Below are 25,708 nucleotides of genomic sequence, written 5' to 3'. Positions count from 1 at the left end.
TACATATAATTGAAAGATGTAACGCGTGCGATCTCTTTTTGTTTAGATAAACTATTTAATGAAGCTATTAAGTTAAAACTGCAAGATTGTCATTATTTTATGTTAATGTTATAATATGAAAAAGCTTTATTTTTATTTTAAACTTTACAGTTTATTTTATGTTAAAATTATACAAATATGAGGTAAATAAAGTTATATTGAATTGTGATATTATAAAAAATTATCAAAAATATTTTGATATTAAACATAATAAAAAAATAAAATCTTATTCGTATAAATGTTTGTAAAAATTTTGTTATTAATAAAATAACATCTAAAAAATTAATGTTGTTTATTTTAATGATGTTATAATATATATAATAATCATAATAAAATTGTAACTAAACAATTTCGTAATAATATATGCGTGCGTGCGTGCGTGCGTGCGTGTGTGTGCGTGTGTATAATTTATATAATATTCCAATTTTTTTCTATTATAGCTTGTTTTAATATAAAAGTGTTATACATATCACATTTAATCTTCTTTATTACAATATTTAATGACAATAAAATAAAATGTAATTAAATTAAAATCGCATTTGCAAATCATTCATTATTGCATTACGTTTTGCTTTGGCAGCCTCAATATTTGCATCTTGTATATTTTCTCTCCATACAAAATAAGGTTGATTGTCAATATTTTCTGCTTCATCATTTATAAAATCATTATGTAAGATACAAATATTGTGCAATATATATATACGCAAATAGCAACTACATATTCTGGTATTTTTTTAAGATCTATTAGTGACAATCTGTCGAATATTCTTCTCCACCTTGTTTTTAATACATCAAATGCTCTTTCTATAGCAACGCGAGCTGCCGACAAACAACAGTTAAAAATATACATATATATATATATATATATATATATATTTATATAATATATATATATATTATAGCTTTATTGTGTTATAAATGTATTGCTATATCTATATATATGTTACATATTAATATATGTATAATTAACAATGTGATATCCGTCTTTGTGTAATTTTTAATAATAGCTTATTTTGCAGGCAGTTTGCACTCAAAAATTATTATTTACAAGTGTACTAGTAGGCCATGCGGGCAGTGTACACAATGCTCGGGTATTGCGTAATTCGCAAATAAATGACTACATGGAAAAACCAGAGTTTTACTTTCTTAATGACAGTTATCTTGTAGGAGATATTGCATACCCACTCAATTTAAATTTAATGGTGCCATTTAAAAACAATGGTTATCTTACTAGAGAACAAGTAAAATATATATATATGTATATATATATATATATATATATATATACACAGGGTGTCTCGTAACTTTCAATTAATATTTTAGGGGGTGAAAGAAGGTGGAATTTTGAGTAAAAAGTTTCTTTTCCGATTTTGGCTCAGACCATTATTTACCAAGTTATTAACAATTAAAGTTGACTAATCAGACGGTGCGCGGCCGGAGTACTTAGGAGCGTAGCATGCCATGGGACCCTTGGTGCTTACCGTACATTTTCTCCATTAAAATTTTATTTTAAATTTTCGTGTTAAATAATGAATAAATAAATAAATCAATAAATTGATAGATAAATAAATTAAGTTTTAACACATATATATATACATATGTGCGTGTGCGTGCGTGCGTGCGTGCGAGCGGGCGTGTGTGTGTGTGTAAAGTTTGAACATAATTTACTTGTAGATGTATGGCAGAGTATCCTTTGCGGCATATTTAATCATCACCATTTTCTGAAGATTTATTGATCTCAATAGGAGTTCCGTCAATAGCTCCAATAACACCACGTAATCCACTTATTTTATGAAATTCATTCATTACTTCAACAGCTCTTTGTTCAGTTGGCCATTGAATGAATTGATGTGCAATTTGGAAAAGAGCAGATACTACTCTTCTTAATGATTTAAAGCAAGTTGCTTTGCCAACCCCGAATCTATCACTTACTGATCTGAAAACAAAAATTTATCTTTACCTTATTTATTTAAAAAAAAAAACAATGTAAATAAATTATTAAAAAAGTATACTGAAAACTTTCAGGTGTGGCCATAAACCATAGCGACATTAATATAATTGATTTTTAGCTGGAATGGATTTATTTCCAAAATCGTTATTTCTTTGTTCCAACATTGGACTTATTAAAAGTAATATTACTTCACATGATGTTGGATATAAACTATATCAACAAAATTGTATTAGATGTTTTTATTATATACAGGGTGTCCCCGAATTGCCAGATCAACTCTCGTGGGTAGATAAAGCGTGTTAAACTGAAAACAAAAGTCTTATATCATTTTGCTAAATTCGCAATAATTAATGAGATATAAATTAATAAAGATCGGCCAATCCGTGCCAGTATAAACGCGCGGCGCGAAGAAACCTTCCAGTTGTTATTTGATACTAGGCGCGCGGCAAGACATAAACGCAGCGCGCACTGTACGTGTCTCTTTCAGTACCTTTTGTACGTCCTTTGTAGAGCGCTCCGCCTACTGTCTCGTCGCGCGCCTAGTATCAAGTAATAAGTAGAAGGCTTCTTCGCGCCGCGCGCTTATACTGGCACGGATTGGCCGATTTTTATTAATTTATATCTCATTAATTATTGCGAATTTAGCAAAATGATATAAGACTTTTGTTTTCAGTTTAACACGCTCTATCTACCCACGAGAGTTGATCTGGCAATTCGGGAACACCCTGTATACAGGAGCCAAATAACCTGTGACAGACTATTTTCTTCGAAATTATTGGAGATATGGACTTGAATTCTTTTTACATTAAATGGCGCATGGAGGCTACCTCTTTCCCGAATTCTCCTCTTTTCTTGCAATCTCCTCCAATTTCCACCTCATCCTCTTTTCCTTCCATGTCCAATCCTCAAATACTCTGTCCTTCCTCCCCCTCAGCCCACTCTTCTTCCTCCATATCTCCCTTCTCTGTTCCTCATCCTCCAACCTCACTAACACCATTTCCCTATCTTTCTCTCTGTCTCCCCCTAATTTCTTTACCTCTTTAACCCTCGCCTCTGTCTCTATGTCCCTTATTATCCCCTCTACCACCTCTTTTCTTTTTCCTTCTTTCACTTCCACTCTTCTTATTATTATATTCCTCCTTCTTTTCTCTCTATCCTTCATCTCCATCTTTCTTTCCACCTCTTTCATCTTTCTCTCCATATCCTCTCCCTCCTCTTTCCCCTTCCCTCTGTCCCCTCCTTCCCCTTTCTGCCTATCCTTTTCCAGCTCCATCACCCTCCTCTCTAACCCCTTAATACAACTCTTGAACTCTTCCCTTTCCTTCTTTCACCTCTCTTCCATCTCTCTAAGCTCCTTTCTCATCTCCTCAATCCACCCCTTCATTCCCTCCTTCATCACCCTCTCCATCTCAACCCTCCATTTCTTCATCTCCTCCCATTCTCTCTCCTCTTTTCTATCCGACGATCTAATCGTCTTCCTACTTTTTAAAAATGCCCTCTCTTCGTTTCCCTCTCAATCCTCTCTCTTCCTCTTTATCTACTTTTCCATATTCCCTTCACTCCTTCTTCTCTCCTTCCCAAACTTCCCGCCTTTCCCTAAACCCTCAGCCATTCCAATTCTCTTTCTATCCACTTACGCCCTCTACGTCTACACCTTAGTCGCTCCCTATCCACTTGCCTTTCTCTAAAGCTTTCTCCTCTATGCCTAATTCCCTGTCTATTTGCCCTTCTCAATATCTTTACTCTCTATGCCCCAACTGTCACTTTTTACTGCTACCTCTCTGTCTCTCTTTCCTCTCTATACCTCCCTCTCTCTACTCTCTCCACACTCGCTCTTCACTCTCACTCTCTCTCTTTCACCCTCACACTCTCAAACTCCCTCTTTCACTTTATCCACCCGTTCACTTTCCACAGCCTCTTATTCGCCACGTGTCACTACTCAACGCACCGGAAGCGGAAGTCCTCTCTCTCTCTCTCTCTCTATATATATATATATATTTATGTATGTAATTTTTATATTGCTAATTTATTAATTTATGTACCGAAATTGGTTTTAAAATCTTCAGCATTCAAACGGTTTATAATTTCTATATAATTCTCCACTTTAGGTATTGCATTAAATTCAGATCTATTGTCTTCTATAATTGCACTGATATTTACTGTTAAATCTTGTTCATCGTCGCTTTCGTCAAAAAAAAAAAAGAAATTCTATAATTTCACAATCATCATCACTGTCACTGTCTTCGAAAAAGTTTATAAAATGATCCATTTTTATTTAATTATACTTATTGATAACAATTGTTTGCTATTGTAAAATTATCCAATTTGGTTTATTGTATAAACAAAGAAAGGACTTTTCTCTCTCTTTTTTAGTGAATTAATGTTCTTTTCGAACATGTGTACCACAACTGCAGAGAAAATATAAGAAAATATTCAATTAAGGGTCAATAGGACCGGCGAGAAAATTCCAACGTCACTGTTACCAACATTACAAAAATGAATTCTTAGTCAATGTGTTAGTGTATGTCTGTATACGTACTAACATTGTATTGCTCGCGCAGACGCTTGTACGATAGTAGAGGATCGCGCAATCTATTACGTGCTGAACGCGACGTAATGAATAAAAAGGTACAGTTATCTAGTTACAAGACTTTATTTGGCGCAATATTACAAATCGAAGGTGTTTTCTCTAAAACTGACGACTTAGAATTGCTCAATAATTGTAAAACTAACTATAAAATACAAGAAAGGCCTTTTGTGGGGGTTGAACAAAATTTCGGAACCCGTAGAAATAACGACCAATGATAGAATATGTTTTAATCTTGAAAGTTATGATTAGAACGTGTTTCGGGAGTAAGAAAAAAAAGGAAAAAGGTAAAAAGTAATTATATATATATACTATCTTGTTACGTCAAACCATAAGAGAAAGGTCAAAATAAAAATATATGAAGGACTTGTAAGTAAATAAAATAATATATATATTTAATGCAAAACTAAATATGAAAGGTATTGACCATTTATTGTGTCATTTCAAAATATATCATATTTTAAACAAATGATATCACTAAGTAATATTATTAAAGTAAATTAAACGATGGTAATAAAAAAAGACAACGTTAAGTGACAGGTAATAGCTAACCGTTGTAAGAAAGATGCTTTTATAGAAAGATAGCTTGAATACAGGTTAACTTTTCTTTAAAAAGATAAATATTTAGAGTTCACTAGATTAATTAATAACTTACGGGTAAGGTTATGATATTAACATAAGTTAAGAAACTCTTGTCGGCCGTTCCATTCCTTAATGCCGATATGTTAAAAGATGTACTGCCTACGATCTCAGTAGGATGTATAGGATCATGCGAGTAAGACTTTGATCTCAATAGTCTGTAGGTTGGTACATGATAATGCCATCAAAACTGTTGCTCTCAATAGTATTGCCACTTTTGCATAAAGAAGCCTGTGCTCTCAACAGATGTGTGATGTCCAAAATTACGATTTTGGCTGGTTATTGAATCCACTGTGCGCACGGGAGCCTCGGATCTCAACAGGTGTGTGATGTCCAAAACTAGGATTTTGGCTGGTTTTGAAACCACCGTGCGCACGGGAGCCTCGGATCTCATGAGGATAAGAATTTAATGGCCGCCTTGGATCTCACAAGATATTGTCAATATTTTGAAGTCCTGGATCTCACAAGACACTAATAGCTAGTAAGAAGCACCCTCTTTCACTTGCCGACATCAATGTATTACCATGGTCGATAATCTTACTTGATATTTCGTGATAATGAATATTGAAAGGAACAGCGATCTTAGTACGATACATTATCTCACTAGAATTTTTACACACACACATAAGAGAGCGAGCCCGTCTCGGGGCTGTGCGCAACGACATCTCTAAACGCCAATGAGCAATAGAGGGCATGCAGACTAACAGCGCAGGAGAGCGCGGGAGATTGAAACACAAACACGGCTTACTATGACTAAACATTTCCCGCCCGCCTTTGGGAACAAAGTTGCTGAATAGTTTGTCAATTTATATCGGGCAATAGTACACAAATTTTGGTTATAGGTCGTTTAAAGCTAGTCATAGCTGTTCGGAGAGTGACCACTCTGACTAAATCATCTTGGCCTGGATGTAATGCTGTAACTCGGCCTAATGGCCATTTTGTAGGTAGATAACGTTCGTCACATATAAGGACTAAGGAACCTTTCTTAATTTCCTTTAGTAGAAAGGTGATGCCATTGGGTGATGGCTTGGTAATGTTGTAGACACTCTGAAGTCCAGCGTTTCCAAAAGAGGCCTACATTGTGACGGATAAGTTGCTATCGCGTTACACGAGAAATTGGCTGATCTAATAGATTCGGTTCAGGGATGACATTTAATGGTTCACCAATTAAAAAATGCCCAGGTGTTAATGCGGAAAAATCATCATTGTCTTCAGATAATGGGCATAGAGGCTGCGAGTTCAAGATGGCTTCAATTTGTGTGACAAGAGTTGTTAATTCCTCGTAAGTTAGAATCGTGTTTCCGAGAATACGACGAAGATGAAACTATGTTGATTTCACTGCTCTTTCCCATTTGCCTCCATAGTGTGGAGCAGCAGGAGGAATGAATAGCCATTCTATACTGGAATCGGATAGTAATTTTGCAAGTTCCTTCAGTTCTTTGGAAGCCGAAGTGTATAATCTTAATTCAGCTTCGACTTCAACAAAATTGCCATTATCACTCTGTAAAATTGCACAAATGCTATGAAGACTAATATATCTCTTATACGCGGCGAGGAATACTTCAGTACTATACTCAGTGACTACTTCTAAGTGTACGTCAGATGTGGAGAGACACAAATATTGCGAGATATCCTTTGTAGACTTTGGCAGCCCGTCCTTGCCAAGTTTTTATTGAAAATAGGCCTGCATAGTCTAGTCCTGCATGAAGGAAAGGACGTGACGGAGTAACTCGGTTTAATAGTAGTTGACCCATTAACTGTTGAGCTCTTAATATCCGATAATGGGTACAACGAATGCATCGTAAGATGTATGATCTGACTGGAGTCCGTCCTCCTAAAATCCAATATGTTTGTCGTATATAGGCTAATGTAACTTGAGTTCCGCCATGTAATGTATGTAGATGTGCATCGGCTATCACAAGAGTAGTGAACGGTGATGATTTTGGTCAAATGTAAGGATGTTTAAAATCTGGATCTAAGCGTGCATGATGAAGCCTTCCGCCAACTCTTAAGAGTCCATGTTCATCTATAAAGGGTGTCAAACGAATTAAAGGGTTCGATTTAGACAGAGCTTGTCCTTTTGACAGAATTTTCATCTCTTGATGAAAGTGAACGTTCTGTATATATAGGATCCACAATTGACAACTATTCCTTAAATTTATCGGTGTTAGCGGCTCACTGAGAGCATTTGATACCTTGAAATCGCGTGATGGCACGTTGACACAGAGCAGTAATTCGTAAAAGTTTCCTTAGAGAGGAATATCGTTCCAATAGCTCCCAATATAGGGGTTTTGGATTCTGAGTTACAGTCATAGTATTTATGGATCTTTCTTCTAAATTTATGTTAGAAGTTGGCATTGTGTTCAGTTCGGGCCAGAATTTTTTTTATTAAATTAACCATGAAGGTCCTGTCCATCAAAGAAGATGCTGTGGTAATTGACTGGCAGGAACTCCTCTAGTTGCGCAATCAGCAGGATGATCCTTCCCCGGTACACATTTCCACATGGCAGATGGCACGGTATCATGAATGAGTATTGTGCGATTACGGACAAAGTCCCTCCATTTTGATGGATGTGAAGAGATCCAGTGCAAAGTGACAGCGGAATCAGTCCATGGGAATGTAGGGCAATTTGATAAGCAAAGTGTATGCTGAACTTTGGAGACGAGCTATGATAGTATTACGGCTACTGTTAATTCAAATCGAGGAGTTGTTAGACCTTTTAATGGTGCTACCTTCGTCTTGGCACATATAAGAGTAATGTGAACGAAATAAAGCCATGGCTTTATTCGAAGCATCAGAAAAGCCATGAAGCTCAATCTCATTAGCCGAAGAGGAGAAATTAATCCAGTGAGAAATAATAATCTGATCTAGGGAAGATAGCTGTTGTCGGAAATTGCTCCAACAATCTCGAAATGTTTTGGATAGGGGTTCATTTCAGTCGACTTTAGTTAGCCACAACTTTTGTATGAATGTTTTTGCTCGAATTATAATAGGAGCCATAAAGCTCAACGGGTCGTAAAACTGCAATTTCTGAAAGAATAGTTCTTTTTGTGATAATCCGATTAGGGATGGGCAATGAGGTGAATTTAAATACATCTGTGATTGGCTGCCAGCTTAATCTTAGAATTTTCACTCGTGTCTTTTCAAATTCCACCATTGTGGTTTCTTCATTCGGTTGAATTGACGAAAAAGGTAGGATATCTGAATCATTGCAGTTCCATTTTTGCAATGGAAAGCCGCCCGCCAGACATAGAGATTTTAGTTGTTCAATAATCTCAATGGTTTCTGATATTGATTCTGTTCTTCCAAATATATCATCTACGTAACGTCCGCGAGTTAATGAGAGTACTGCCAAAGGAAACTTCTGACCTTCGGTCTCAATTAGATCTTGAAGAACTCGAAGTGTAAGGAACGCACTTTAAACCGTATATTATAATTATTAAATGGTAAGGATATGGTTGTTGTTCTGAATTGTACCAAAAGATCCGCTGAAAATCCCAATTAGATGGATGTATTCTTATTTGGCAGTACATCTTAATCATATCTGTCGTGAAGACATAGCGATGCTTTCTAAATCATAATAAAACATCGAAAATTTCTGTTTGTAACTTTGCTCCAGAGTATAAAATATCATTTAAAGATGTTCCATTATCAGATTTGCTGGAACCATTGAAAACCACGCGTAATTTTGTGGTTGAGCCATTTTGGCGAAGTACTCTATGGTGTGGCAAATAAAAAGAATGAGAACAGTCAATGTCTGACTTAGGAACGGGGATCATAGGTCCTAAGTCTGCGTATTCTTGGAAAAAGTTTGTATACAACTCCTTGTAGGAGGAATCCTTTTCGAATTGTCGTCTTATTCGTGAAAGACATTTTAATGCTTGTGAAGAGGAGTTACCTAAAGAGGAGGCTGATGATTTAAAGCCATACCATATATCGACCTGAATTGTCACGTGAGAAAGTGGAACAAAAATGTTCTTCACATTTGCTGTCGTCAGGACTTTATCCTTTGGTTAAAGGCTGCGATACTTCTTCTTGGAGCTAGAACTGTAATAGCATTTCCTGTAGATCATGATCGACAGCGCAATGATAACTCTTTACATCGGTATTTGTTCGAATTGCATCAACAGGCCCGGAGACTATCTATCCGAATATGGTTCGCTGCGCGGCTGGCAATGACGGATCACTTTGTATTATGTCAGATTTGATGATTTGAAGATAAGAATCTGCGCCAAGAATAAGATGGACCGGTTTAGGCCGTCCAAAATTCGGATCTGCCAATGTAAGTCCTTAAGGGTGAGCCCACTAATCCTCCTTGATCGAAAATGAAGGTAATTCGAAGGTCAAACGTGGAAAGACATATGCTCATAGTTCGTATGATATTGAATTATCATGTATCGAGTGTAATTTTACATTAACGGAGCCTCTTATCCTGAATGAATGCCACCAATACCACGTAACGGAATGGAGGCCTTAATGCGAGTTAAGTTTAAAAATTGAACAAGTTCTTCACTTATAAAAGATAACTCGGAGCCTGAGTCGATTAACATACGGACAGGTTTAAAACTTCCATCGCGAAGTTGTACCAATACTTGACATGTGGCGAGTAGAGTAAATGGCCTCGTTGTTGCTGTTGGTCGTACATGATGGGAGAGTAGCGGTTATTGTCATTCCGAATCCACATTCTTAGTAGTAGAAGAAGTAGAATTATCTTTGCTGGTGCATTTCGTAGCGTTAGTAGCAGAGGTTGAAGTGTTTGATTTAAAACCGTCATGTATAGATGTGTGATGTTTTTTACCGCACTTTCTACAGCGTCGCGTACTGAGGCAACGATTTACCATATGGTTTCCCAGACAATTAAAGCAGAGATTATACTGAATAATAGCTCTTCTGCGGCGGTAAGCATCCATGGCTAAGAACTTTTTACATGTTGATAGATAATGTTTAGACTTGCACAAATGACAGGATAGCTCACTAGCCGTTTGTGAAGTTAAAGCTATGAGGCTTCGTGAACTATTATCGGATGGATTGTTAGAAGAGCGTGATGCACGAATCTTGTTTGATTTTCATAACGATGAACTAAAGTATCCCAGGCGACAGAAAATATACCTTCTGATACTGGAAGATTAGTTATGAGCTTGGCTGCATCACCGCGTAAGCTTGTCTTCAGATAATACATTTTTTCTACATTACTGAGCCTAATGTTGGTACCGACCATAGACAGGAACAAATCGTGAAATAACCTCCAAGAGTCGTAGTCGACTGAACTTAGGAATTTCAATTCGGGGCAGTCTTGTTGATATTTATATTTCTTAAATTGGTACCGACCATAGACAGGAACAAATCGTGAAATAACCTTCAAGAGTCGTAGTCGACTGAACTTAGGAATTTCAATTCGGGGCAGTCTTGTTGATATTTATATTTCTTAAATTGGTTGTTGGTAATTCAGCAGATTGAATTGACGAATTAGAGACTTCTAATTCTTTTTGACGATTAAGAAGTGCTGAACGACCTTGCACATAGAATTCTTGGCATCTTTCATATGTCTTATTTCTAATATATGATCTTCAAAATCTTCTGTAAATTCTTGACATATTTTATCAGATTTTATTTTGTTCAGATTGAAATTTTGTCCAGTTAGCCTCTAAAACTTCTAGTCGAGTATGGATTAAGTGACGAGTGAGTGTTTCAGCATTATTTTCCAATGCATCTTCAACTGCATTTTGAATAAGTAAAAATCTGCGTAATTGCAGTGATATACGATGGCTCGGATTTGCCATGTTCTTTGTAAATAAGACTTAAAATAATACTTAAAAATAGAACTAAAAATAAAACTGAAAACGAAACTATAATTATTGGTTAGGATTAGACAAAGACAAAACAAATTATATTTCAGAAGGACACAAATTTAGTAAATGTAATGACGTTCTCAGATGCGTTTGCACTGAATCCGGCTCGAAGGACCAAATGTTAAGTCAAATAAGAGAAAGGTCAAAATAAAAATATATGAAGGACTTGGTTGTAAGTAAATAAAACAATATATATATTTAATGCAAAACTAAATATGAAAGATATTGACCATTTATTGTGTCATTACAAATATATCATATTTTAAATAAATGCATATGATATCACTAAATGATATTATTAAAGTAAATTAAATGATGTTATAAAAAAAAGAAAAAGGTTAAGTGACAGATAATAGCTAACCGTTGTAAGAAAGATGCTTTTATAGAGAGATAGCTTGAATATTCCAGGTTAACTTTTCTTTAAAAAGATAAATATTTAGAGTCCACTAGATTAATTAATAACTTACGGGTAAGGTTATGGTATTAACATAAGTTAAGAAAATCTTGTCGGTCGTTCCATTCCTTAATGCCGATATGTTAAAAGATGTACTGCCTACGATCTCAGTAGGATGTATAGGATCATGCGAGTAAGACTTTGATCTCAATAGTCTGTAGGTTGTACATGATAATGCCATCAAAACTGTTGCTCTCAATAGTTTTGCCACTCTTGCATAAAAAAGCCTGTGCTCTCAACAGGTATGTGATGTCCAAAACTAGGATTTTGACTGGTTATTGAAACCACCGTGCACACGGGAGTCTCGGATCTTACGAGGAAGAATTTAATGGTATTAATTTAATGGTAAGAATTAAACGCCTTGGATCTCACAAGGTATTGCCAATATTTTGAAGTCCTGGATCTCACAAGACACTAATAGCTAGTAAGAAGCACGCTCTTTCACTTGCCAACATTAATGTATTACCATGGTCGATAATCTTACTTGATATTTCGTGGTAATGAATATTGAAAGGAACAGCGATCTTAGTACGACACATTATCTCACTAGAATTTTTACACACACACATAAGAGAGCGAAGCGAGCCCGTCTCGGGGCTGCGCGCAACGACATCTCTAAACGCCAATGAGCAATAGAGGGCATGCAGCTAACAGCGCAGAAGAGCGCGGGAGATTGAAACACAAACACAACTTACTATGACTAAACATATCTCATGAATCTTCCTATCGGTTTATGAATCGGAAAATTTGAGGAAATGAAAAAGATAAGGTTTATTGGTATTAGTTTAGGCGTTATTTGTTGTAAGTTATATAGTTTAGGAACAGAAATCATAAATGCTTAGGAATGCGAATTGCGGCATGTAACAAATCGCGCTGTTCTTGTTCCTCCTCAAACATATCGGATTACCGAGATGCGACCTGAAAATGCTTTCTGGTCTCTTGTGGCAAAAAGCAGTAATGTAACAAGGCTAACGGGCACTCACTTTTTATGAAATTTATATTTGCATATGTACATATATGTATATATACATATATATCTAAATTGTAGTTAAAATTATATATACGGTAAAATATTGTACGATGATGAATAATAACAGTAGGATAGTAGCTAACAAAGTGAACTACTATACACAGTATGTAAGACGGGCGCCTAATAAACTTGGTGATATGTTACTTTCTTACTATCGACACTTCGTGTATCATATCAACGGATAGAAAATAATATGATTGTCAATTCTTACTTGACATTGTAGACATGTATGTTTAAATACAGACATAAACAAAAATTAATAATTTATTTATAATATAAAAATTCCTTTTTTAAAGAATAAATTTAAGAATAACTTAAAATATTAAAAATATTTCTACCATTTTATTACTACACATATATTGTACATACATGTGTATAAATAAAACATTTATTTTATGTATGCTTTATTTATATGTATTTTGTAATAAATTGATAATAGCTATATGAAAAGATATTTTCTAAGAAATATTCTTTTTAAATTAATAGCTTTTACCAAAAATATATTTTAATAGTTTTATGTAAAAATATATTTTATTATTTTATATAAATATTTATTAAATGTATTATTATTAAAAATCATACATTAATTGTGAACTATAAATTATAATTAATACATTACTTCAACATACTTTTTAAGTACAATAATACTTTCTAATTATAAAAATTGACAAAAATATTTTAATTTAAATCAATATTTTAATTATCGTATTGACATCGTTTGTGTTAAATTTGCAATATTTGTTAATTTTTATTTGTACTTTGACGTTATAATACTAAAAATGTGACCCTTTCGACATGCTATTCAGCTTTACTTTAGTTTTGGTTACACGTTCACAATTGTATTGAAAAAGGCTGCGTACAGCTGAAACGTTTACGTTTCATACGTTAAAAATTTAGAATAATAAATATAATATTTTTTCAACATATATTTAAAATTGCTCGATCATTGGTCGTTTATTCAATAATTATTTGTAGATAAAAATACGAGCGGTAATAATTTTTTGAATTAATATTTTAATTATTTTTTAATTAATTTACCAAAAATGTAATCATATTTATTAAATATATAATTAAATGCATTTTTAACAAATATGTGTGACATATACATTATCATATACATTATTTTTTTTTTTTTTTTTTACGAGGGAAGTGGAAAATGCCTACTGCATCCCCGCTAGTCGGTCCCGCAGGGTATGTGGGGTTTGCAGCCACTAAAAACCACTCTCCTTTCAGACCTAAACGAACGAGGCCTACACTACATGTTATCCAAAGTCCATTCGTGTACCTCAGTTCCCTATCAGCCACTGTCAGCATGGACGTCCATCGTATACGTTACTTGCTGCAATATAAAATGGCACTGATTCTGTATTTACCTATACGCCTCTCCATTCAATAAAAGCATAGAGTGCTTCAACTGATCTGCCCTTCAGACACTGTTCCACTCTCAATCTGCAATAAGTAACTATGCTGTGCACAAATTTAATCAAAGTAATGATAGAAATTGTGCTAAAATTATCGATTTTAAAATCTGAAAAATACATCAATTATATTTGTATTATATTAAATTATTAATTTGTTAGAATAAAAACATAATTCTTTGCACTTGTCGGAAACACAACAGAAGCGCTAAAAGATTTTATATTCTTATCCCGAAAAATGCAATGTATAAAAAACATATACAGAATATACAAATAAAAAAATATATATATAAGTAGGTATATACAGAGAGTTCTAACTCAGGGATCTGAGGGGGGAGGAAAGCGGGGAAACCGCTTACCTCACCCCCCTGTACTGATGTGTCCGTGAGTGGAGAAGGGGAGGTACCAAGTGTCCCCGGATGGAGGGGGAAGGGGAGGTACAGATGGTTCTGCAGGTGGAGGGTGGTGGAGGGAGTGTCCTCTCCGACTGATTGTGGAGGTCTGATGGTGAGAGAGAGGAATGTCAACTTTTATAGGTATATTTATCCTCCTCTGTTTTCCCATAATGTATATTTGCAGTAAATAATTAGATTAATAATAATAAATATATATAAAATTTTTATAATATCCCCACGGTAACGACGCGATAGGCGTTCGCATGGTACGATAGGCATTTGCAACGCGGTAGAGAAGGAGAGAGAGAGAGAGAGAGATTGAGAGAGAATGAATCTTTATTAGCCTTCACAGCTATTTATGTTACACAATACATAGCACTTACACTGCCGGAACAGCTGACACAATATATTCTTTTAATATTCGCTTAAATACATTTAAACCACCATATTGTTTTATATCTAACGGTAAAGCGTTATACATCTTCGCACCCTTATGAAACAGACTTTTTTGAGCATTACTTGTTCTATGAAACTGTATCACAATGTCATTTACCTGTCTTGTATGTTTCTCACTTATTTCATTCACTCTTATAATTTTGTTTTTTAACTGTTTCGGCAGTATACCCTTAATTATTTTAAAAATAAACAAGCATACACTATAATGCAACCTCTGCTTCACTGACATGAATTGCAAGGCATACAACATTGATTGAATTTTGGTACTTCGATCACATTGAAGAATCACTCTCGTAGCTCGATTTTGAGCTATTTGTAATTTACTCAGTTGCGTTTCACTCATACATACTAACAATGTTGCACAAAATTCAAAATGGGGCGCAATAATCGACTTGTACACCTCGTATATATAGATATAGCATTACCTATTCTATTTAAGAAACTTATCTTTTTGCCTATCTTTTTAGCATATAATTACAGTGATCTTCTAAGCGCAGTTTACTATCTATCATTATTCCAAGGTATTTAATTTTATCTACACACTCAATCACAGTTCCATTCCTGCATTTTAATACAATATTATCATTCAATATCATTCTTGTACTCCTGACTATCATACATTTAGTTTTACACGCATTCAATTTTAACTTATTTGCATTCAATCCTCTATTCTATTAAACCCTGTATTCATTTTCCTTTCCACCTCTTTACAACTATCACCTGTTACATATAATACCGTATCATCAGTAAACATTTTTATATTACACTCACTCGTACAAACATTGACTATGTCATTTATATATATAATAAATAATAAAGGACTTAATACCGAACCCTGCGGTACACCGTATTTGGTTGCAATTAAGTATTTCAAAAGTATTTATTCTGGAATCTTACTTGCTATTTCCTGTCGCTTAGATATGACCTTAACCAGTCTAGAACAATATCTCTTATACCATATTGATACAACTTTTCCAATAACCTATCTCTATCTACAGTCTCAAAAGCCCGTTTGAGATCCATAAATATAACTCCTACCTTTTTGCCTTCACTAACTAACAATTTCCACTCATCAATAACTACCTGGATTGTTTTTCACAGGAGTGATTACTTCTAAACCCCGATTGGTGGTCAGTTAGAATATTATTGCTTTCCAGATACCTTTCCAATTGTTCTTTTACTACCAACTCTATGACCTTTTCATAGGTTGGAAGTACATTAATTGGTCTATACTCGCACGCTTTCTTTGGTTTATCTATCTTAGGAATCGGTAATATTGTAGATATTTTCCATTCATCTGGGCATTGACCTTTACTAAGAGAATTGTTTATCAATTCCACTAATTCTTCCTTAACTACACAAAAAGCTATCTATAATATATTACTGGTTATACCTTCATCAGTACTTTTTTATTAGGTAATCTTGTAATAATTTGCTCTAATGTATTCAAGTCAATTGCGCTAAAGCTCTCCATTTTTAAATCACTATCTTCACTATTACAAATAGATTTAACTTCCACAATTGCCTTTACTTTACATTCATCAATAAATCTGACAATATCATTTATACTCTGTATATAGTACAAATTAAAATTATCCGCTAAATTATTTACATTACTGTTACTTAATATCTCAAAATTAATGTTATGTACATCATTGTCTGTCTTTAACTCCCTCCTTAAAAGTTCTTTTAAAGTTTTCCATAATGTCTTAAAATCATTTTTATTATTATCTATCATTGTTTCATAGTACTGTTTTTTCCTAGTTTTAATAAGCCTAACCACAGCATTCCGTTCTGATTTAAAGTTTTCCCAGTCTTGATCATCACCAGTATATATTGCTCTATAGTAAGCTTTATCCTTATTATCCGCAGCTATTCTTATATCCTCTGTATACCACTTTTTCCCGGCCCATATTTTCGGAATTTTGAATTTTTTCTTAGGAGCTAGCATCTCCAGTGCATTTAATATTTTCTCGATAAATTTATTCGCTTTCATATTAACGCTTGCATTTCCAGTTATAGGCTGATTCTGTTCCTTATTTGTTTCTAGTAATCTAATAAATTCATCTACCTTAAAACTACTAAAATCTCTGGCAGTAAATTCACTGTATTTAACTATTGACTTATTTAGACCCACATCAATCTTTAGTCAAGAATGATCAGTTATTTTCGGTTTATCATATACTTGTACTTCCACGTCTTTATTAGCGAAAACCAAGTCTATCATTGTTTGGCTGCCTTTTGTTATTCTCGTTGGCCTACTCACATATTGTTTCATGCCTAGATTTAGTATTGACATACGCAGTTTTCTCGTATAAAATGAATCAATCATTAAATCTATATTAAAATCACCAACCACTATACATTCGCGTTTATTTATTAAATCTTCCACAATATCCTCTATAAAACTTATAAAATCACCATCCGCTGCACTTGGAGAATGATAAATTAACAATACTATACCTCTAAACAAGCTGTCTCTTAAATCTATGGCTATACACCAGCAGTTCAATATTAACTTTTTTAACCAAGACTATTTCGTATTTTATGTCGTCTCGTACATACATGCAAACCCCTCCTGTATGTCTACTTTCAGAATCGCATCTAACTATATTATACCCTGGCGTAAACACTTCACTATCTTCTATGTCTGGCGTTAATCTAGTCTCAGATAGCGCCAGTATTGCAGGTTTTGTTGTCTTCATGACCTGTTGTTGAAGTCCATCGATATGCGCCAAGAGGCTTTGTGCGTTTGTGTGTATAATTGCACCATCTTCAGTCTTTGATTGCTATTTTATCCCTTCACAGCTAGTCTTCTTTTTTACTTCTTCCATTAATCTCATAAACGTCGGGCAATCGGCACTCAAGGCATCATGATCAACATTCAACTGCAGATTAAATGACTTGTTTTTATGCATACAGTTTATACATTTCCTTATTTCTGTTGTGCATTCCCTGGCTAAGTGATTACCAGCACACTTGTGGCATGTATCCTGTCTCATGTAATACTTGGCTATGTGCCGGAAACCCCAACATTAAAGCATCTCTTAACATCAAAATACTCAAACACCGGGCATTTATTCCAACCTATATTTATTTTCCCTCTTTTCAGCAATACCTCACAAGTCAATTCGTCTACCTCAAGTATCAGAGAGCCTTCATTTCCTCTTCTTTCTTTAATGGGCCGCTTAGTATCGTCCTTATCTACCTTAACTATTCTTTTCAATAGTTTTATATAGAAACTATCCTTTACTACATTACTGATATTTTGCTTTTTTATAGTATCCAATAAACTTTCATCTTCCATATTCATTACATCCATTTCTATATTAACAATTTTTATCTTTGGTTTAAGCTTCCTTGGTTCCCGAATTTTGAAATCTTCACCTAAATTAACCTGCATTGAGGTTTTCAGCTCTTCTAACTCCCTCGTGCTTTCACAACCAAGAATAACCGATTATCCATTACCTCCTTTTCTAAATTTTGATATACCTACTGCCAAATTGGTTATGTCTACCCTCTCTTTTACTTGCTTCTAGTAGTTTCACTAGCTTGTTGTTTCTTAGGTCTTACGATTATCACATTTTCTTTCTTCTTCTCTTTTACCGCTTCAGAAAAATTTTTCTGTACTTTATCAACAGTTTTAGTGGTATTTTGTTGCATAATTTCCTTTAGCTCAGCTAATTCATGCTTAAGATCATTTAATTCCTCTTGCACAATATCTTTAATTAACTTTTTTATTTCATTTTTTAGATCGTTTTTACATAACATTGCACCTCTCATCTCCTTCATCACATTTATGAGCCCATCAATTTTTGTATCAATGTTTAGCTTACTTGCATTTCCTGAAGTATCCGGAGTCGAACCCGTCGAGTTCATTGCTCTCTGTCTGTCTTTGCTACCTACTGTTATTGATTTCCTCATTTCTGTTTTATCAATTTCAACTGAGAATTGATCAAAAGGACCTTCACATTTTACCAATTCCTTATTTTTATTATATATTTTATTTATTCAATATTTTGTTTATTCAAGCAACCAGGGTGAAAAACCAAATTAAGACAAGCCTTACATTGCACAATCAAGCTCTTTATCTCTTTCTTACATGCAGAGCACCGATACTCCACACATTCAGAATCAATCATATTGATATTATTCACTAAGTCACACGTCTGTGTCCCACATACTTCGTGCTACAATCCCTGCTGACTAATATGTCCGCCAGTCTATCGCTTATTCAGCATTTTTCATATACCAATGCTAGCCGAGTATACCCAGACCGCTAAACTATGTACTTTCTTATATATGCATAATGTGCCCCGCACCACTCACTCCTTACTGTATACAGCCATCATCCAAAAATACTTATACTTTACGTATTTATCCACTATTCATCCAGAGTATACACAACACACAACCGTTCTCCTACCTCTACTCCTAGAGAGAGAGAGAAAGAGAGAGGGAGGGAGAGAGAGAGAGGGGGAGGGGGAGAGAGAGGGAGAGAGGGAGGGAGAGAGGGAGAGAGGGAAAGAGAGGGAGAGAGAGGGAGGGAGAGGGAGAGAGAGGGAGGGATTGATTGATTGATCTTTATTAGCTTTCTCAACTATTTGTAGTACATAAAATTACATATTAAATTCCATTATTATATATATATTCCTTTAACCTACGCTTAAATGATTCAATTTTTTCACTACTTTTTGTTTTGGCTGGTAACGCGTTATACATTTTCACTCCTTCGTAGAACATACTCTTTTGCGCGCTTCTTGTTCTACGAAGTAGTTGTATTGCAATGTCCCCGGCTTGTCGTGTTTGTCTTTCACTCTCATTTCCTACTATTTCTATTCTATTTTTTAATTGATTTGGTAATATATTCTTTAAAATCTTAAAAATAAATATGCACACGTTATAATATAGTCTTTGTCTTACGGACATGAACTGCAACGTTTGCAGCATGTGTTCCACTTTGGTATATCTATCACATTGCAATATAACTCTCATGGCTCGATTTTGCGCTATCTGTAATTTATCCAGCTGTGTTTCCCCCATATCTATTAACAACGTTGCGCAGTATTCAAAGTGAGGCGCTGTAATTGATTTATATACAATGCACCTGGTATACATTGATATAAATTTACCTATTCTATTTAAAAAACTTGTTTTTTCCTATTTTTTTAACATATAATCATAGTGGTCTTTAAATCGGAGTTTATCATCAATAATTATACAAGTATTTAATTGTTTCTACTCGCTCTATCTCAGTTCCATCCAAACATTTCAACGCAATATTTCCTTTCAATTCTTTCCTTATACTCCTGACTATCATGTATTTAGTTTTTCCTGCGTTCATTTTCAATTTATTTACATTCATCCATTTTTCTACTATTCTATTTAAATACCATATTCATTTTATTCTCTAATTCCGCACTGTTTACTCCACTTACATATATTAATATATCATCTGCAAACATTTTTATACTACATTTTTCCGGGCAGACTTTAACTATATCATTTATATATACAATAAATAATAAAGGTCCTAAAACTGACCCTTGTGGCACGCCATATTCTGTATCAATCAGTTTTGACCATTTATTATTGAAACGGACCTGTTGTGTCCTATTATTTAAATACGATTTTAACCATTTTAGTACCATTCCTCTAATTCCGTATTGATATAATTTCTCTATTAATCTTTCTCTATCTATTGTTTCGAACGCTCGTTTAAGATCCATAAAAATTACCCCTACCATTTTTCCCTCACTAACTATCAATTTCCATTCGTCGATAACAGTTTGAATCGCCGTTTCACACGAAAACTGTCTTCTAAAGCCCGATTGATGTTCCATTGTAATATCATTAGGTTCAAGGTTCATTTCAATTTGTTTTTTTACTACTAATTCTAATACTTTTTAGAAATTTGGTAGCATATTAATAGGCCTATATTCACTTGCTTTTTTAGTTTTTTCTATTTTTGGTATCGGTATTATTGTCGATGTTTTCCAACTCTCTGGAAAACAACCATCTCTCATAGAATTATTTATCAGATCGACAAACTCTTCTTTTATTATACAAGATGTTACTTTAAGTATGTCACTAGTTATTCCCTCTTCCGTACCTCTTTTTTTTGGCATGCCCGTAACAATTCCCTCTAAATCCTCCATTTTAATCATTTCAAACTTTTCTATAATATTATAATTGTTTTCAATAACATAAATAGTTCTCTTACTGCCCGGACTTCCACTCGTACCTGCACTTGTAAATTTTTCACTATTTATAGATTTTAGTATATTATTAATACTATGTATATAATACATATTAAATTTATCAGCTCTATTGCACTCATTTATGTCTCCTAATATTTCAAAATCTACATCTTCTATTTCTCTTCCATGCATTGGCTCACCTCTGATTATTTCTTTTAAAGTTTTCCACATTTTTGTCGGGTTATTCTTATTACAATCTATCATATTTTCATAATATTCTTTTTTCTTTTCTCTAATTAATTTGACTACTGCATTTCTTTCACTTTTGAATTGCATCCAATTTTGCTGCGTATCATTGAACAAGGCGTTATTGTATGCTACATCCCTTCTATCAGATGCTACTCTTATATCATCTGAAAACCACTTTTTACCTTCCCATACTTTTGGTATTTTTAATTTTTTCCTAGGTGCTGTACTATCCAATGCATCTACCATAATATCGACAAATTTCTTTGCTCTCTCACTAACTTCTAAACCTTGACATTGCTCTATTTTGTCTTCTATCAATCTATTAAACTCATCTGCATTAAATTTGCTGTAAAAGTTCCTACCGCTAAATTCTCTATATTTACTTATGGTTTTATAGGCGCTTAATACAACTCTTAACCATGCATGATCTGTTATTTTAGATTCATGTATTATTTGTACTTGAACGTTATTATTAGCAAAACATAAATCTATAATTATTTGACTGTCCTTTGTAACTCTCGTCGGTTTATTAACATACTGTTTCATACCTAAATTTGCCATTACCGTTTGCAACTTTTTAGAATAAAATGAATCAATCATGAAATCTATATTAAAGTCTCCCATTACCATGCAGTCTCCTTTTATTACTAATTCCTCTACTATATCTTCAAGAAACATCACAAGATCACCGTGCGATGCACTTGGTGAATGATATAGTACCATTACCACACCTTTATACAATTTCTCTTTTACCTCTATTGCAACACACCAACAGTTCGACACTATTTTTTTTACCAATACTATTTCATATTTAATATCGTCTCTTACATATATAATTGCTCCTCCTGTATTTCTATTTTCTGCGTTACATCTAATTATAGAATAACCTGGCACGTTCACTTTGCTATCTTCAATTTCATCCGTCAGCCTAGATTCTGACAGTGCTATGATTGCTGGATTTACTTTCTTCATAATCTGATGTTGTATCTCATCTTTATGTGCTGTCAAACTTTGCGCATTTGTATACAATATCAGCTCCTCTTCTTTCTGTAACTGCTATTTGTTGTCCTCCCAGCCAGCCCTCTTCTTCTCCTCTTGTATCACTCTTTTATATGTCGGACATTCTGGATCAAGTGCGTCATGCTCATCACTTATCTTCAAATTGTGTTTGAATTTTAAACATACAGTTTACGTATTTTTTCTTAGTCACCTTACATTCAACTGCTTTATGATTTCCTGCACATTTGTGGCATGTCTCATCTCTTGTACAATTTTTTGCAATATGATAATAACCCCAGCATTTAAAACATCTTTTGACATTAATATGATTAAATACAGGACACTTTTTCCATCCTACATTTATTTTTCCTTTATTTACAGTCAGTCAAGTAAGAGCGTGTTCGGGTTAATTTGTAGAAAAATTTATTGAATACAATTTTTAAATGCGTGGGTTCATTGTACTCGATCAGATTAAAGATACAATTGTATTAGTAATGTGTTCAGTCACCACCGGCGTCGATAATTGCCTGGCATCTCCTAGGCATGCTTTCGACCAAGTTAACGGTGTATTCATGCGGCAAGGACCTCCAAATGCGACGAATTTCTCTGGTTAATTACTTCAAAGTGAATACTTTCCTTCCACGAAGCTTGTGCTTGATGTATGCCAACACATTCTCAATTGGATTGGCATTGGGTGACTGCGACGGCCAATCAAGTGTAGTGATGCCAGATTGCTCCTTCCACTCGATGCAGAGCTTGCTGCGGTGTTTGGGATCGTTGTCCTCCTGCAGGATCCATTTCTCGTTTTTATTGATAAACCAACGTTGGGCAGTCGGTAACAATGATTTCTTGTAAATCTCGAGCATTTTCGGAGCATTCAAATTGTAGGTGAACAGGTGCAAACCCAGTTTTGAGAAGCAGTCCCAAAGATGCACCTTTATTGGGTGCTTAACGGTCCGCTGTACCAACCTGTTGGTGGAGGTTGACCAGCCTCGTGGGGCAATAACATATCCCCAAACAGAAGCTTCGTCCGTAAAAATTACATTGCTCCAATCTCGGTCGATATTTTCATTCGCCCAAGCGAGTCGCTTCGCCACGTGCTTTTCACTTAACAAAAGTTTCTTCACTGTACTTCGCCATTTGATATCATGAGCACGGAGATGGGTTCGGACACTTTCGAATGATAAATCAAAACCTTTCTGCTTCAATTTTGCTGCTCCTTGACGCAGTGTTAAGCAAGGATTCCGCGAAAACAAGTTCAGTATCAATTTATCGACTTTAGGGGACACTTTGCTTATCGAGCCACGTTCCGGCAAGTCATCGACAGTTTTTGTCTCCTTATATCGCTGCACCCACTTCCTGACGAATGATTTCGACTTCCCCATATACTTAGCAGCCGCTGCATGAGACATTTTCGAACCTTTCGGGTGAGGAACTATAGAGGTATAGAGGAACACAGCCTCGCGCGATGCGTACGCGGCACTCATGACGCTTTACGTGTTTTTCTGACGAAAATTCAATGTAAACTGAATCTTTCTTGATAATGTATGGAAAACAAAGGCCCACTCTATCTACTCGCGAAAGAATTAAGGCGATCTCTTTTACCAACTGGTAATTATGCCGAACACGCTCTTACTTGACTGACTGTAACAATAACTCATGGGTTTTCTCATCTGTTTCAATTATTACGACGCCCTCTTCTTCCCGATTGATTACTGTAGCTTCTTTTCTCCTTGATTATTTTCTTTATTATTCGTATCTGAAATTCCTTATTTACTGCAACTTTATTCTGCTTCTTGATTATATCTATTAACTCATTATCATTCAATTTTATGTCTTCTTCATCGATATTGACTATCTTAGGTTTCATTTGTGGCAACTCAGTAACTTTGAAATTTTCACCCAACTTATTTTGTACTGCGGTCTTTAATTTTTCCAATTCTTCTCCCGTTTCACAACCCATCACTATTCCCTTACTTCCTTTTCTTAGTTTCGTTATTCCCATTGCCATATTTTTAATATCTACCTTTTTTCTTATTAATCTTTTGGTAGTTTCACTCTTCTGTTCCACTTTAGGTTTAATAATTATAACATTTTCTTTTTTCTACTCTTTAGCTGCTTCACTATAGCTTCTATGTGTTCCATCTGATGGACCAGACATCCCTCCTTGTATCATTTTTCTTATATCTTCCAGTATTTCTTGTTTAACATTTTCCATTCCTTCTTGAACTTCTTTTTTAATCATCTTTTTACATACTGTCTCATCTTTCATTTCTTTCACTGCTCTTACAAGCCAATCTATTTTAATTAAACAGAAATTATTTTCTTTCATATTATGAAATATGAATGAATAATTTTATTGTTCCCCTTGGGGTTACAGTCTTTTTTATAGCACTGTACATTCTACAACAAACTTACTCTAAATATAAATCTATGAACAATGCTTATATCCTAAAATGGGGCGCAGCTGTGGGCATGAAGCTAGTTATTTTCTTCCTACCCACATCCACCTCCCTATTCGCGCGCGCGCGCCCACACACACACACACACACACACACAAACACACGTCAAGCGCGGGGACTTTCATTTCCTCTTGTTTTCGAAATTTTCCATAACTGTCTCCGCCCCTCTCCTTTCCCTCTCTCTCTCCCACCTTATCTCATTCTCTCACTCTCCTTCTCTCTCTCCCTCTCTCTACTCTCTCAAAAGATCACTCACTCTCACTCTCTCTCCTCTCTTCTTCCCTCTCTCTTCCTCTCTCTTTTCCTCTCTCTCTTCCTCCCAAGACTTCTCTTCTTTCCCTTTCCACTTCTCTCATCCACCATTCTTCTTATTCCTCCTCTCCTAGCACCTATCTTACATCCTCCTGCCAACTCCCCCTACTCTCTCCCATTTTCTACATTCTTCCCAAATATGTTCCCATGTCTCACTTCCTCCACTATAGTCTACACCTCCTTTTCTGTTCTTCCTCCCAATATCTATTCCCTTTTAATTCACTTCTCAGTCTGAACCTAGCTACTCTTTTCCATCTACTTTTCCTCAATCCTTTTTTCTTAAATAACCCGGCACCCCCTCCGATTTCACCTCTCCATACCACCTATTAAATTGTGATTCTTTGATCTTTTTCCATCTTTCTCATATACCTCTTCTTTAGCCTCTCCATTTCTTCCCTCTCTTTCCATCTCCAAATCTCTGCTCCGTAGTTCATTACTGTCCATATTAACCTATCGAATAACCATATTCTCTTCTCCCAATCTTTACCAAACCTACTTTTTCCTATTCCCCAGACTTGTCCCATAATTGCTGCCGCCCTTTTAACCCTCTCCCTAACATGTGCATCCTGCTTCCCGTTTTTTTGAAGTGTGTACTCTAAATACCGGAACTCTTTCATTTCCTCTAGTCTCTTCCCCTTCCACCTCCACTCTATTTTTTTTTCTCCCT

The 25,708-nt window shown here is 34.9% G+C and overlaps 1 pseudogene; it reads right to left on the bottom strand.

The window, feature by feature from the left end:
- Positions 1–487: 487 nt before the first annotated feature.
- LOC140675585 (uncharacterized) lies at positions 488–14,097 on the bottom strand (annotated as a pseudogene).
- Positions 14,098–25,708: the final 11,611 nt, after the last annotated feature.

Source organism: Anoplolepis gracilipes, unplaced genomic scaffold (genome assembly GCF_047496725.1).
Source record: "Anoplolepis gracilipes unplaced genomic scaffold, ASM4749672v1 Contig19, whole genome shotgun sequence".
Lineage (NCBI taxonomy): Eukaryota > Metazoa > Arthropoda > Insecta > Hymenoptera > Formicidae > Anoplolepis > Anoplolepis gracilipes.
This window is presented reverse-complemented; position numbering and strand designations above follow the sequence as displayed.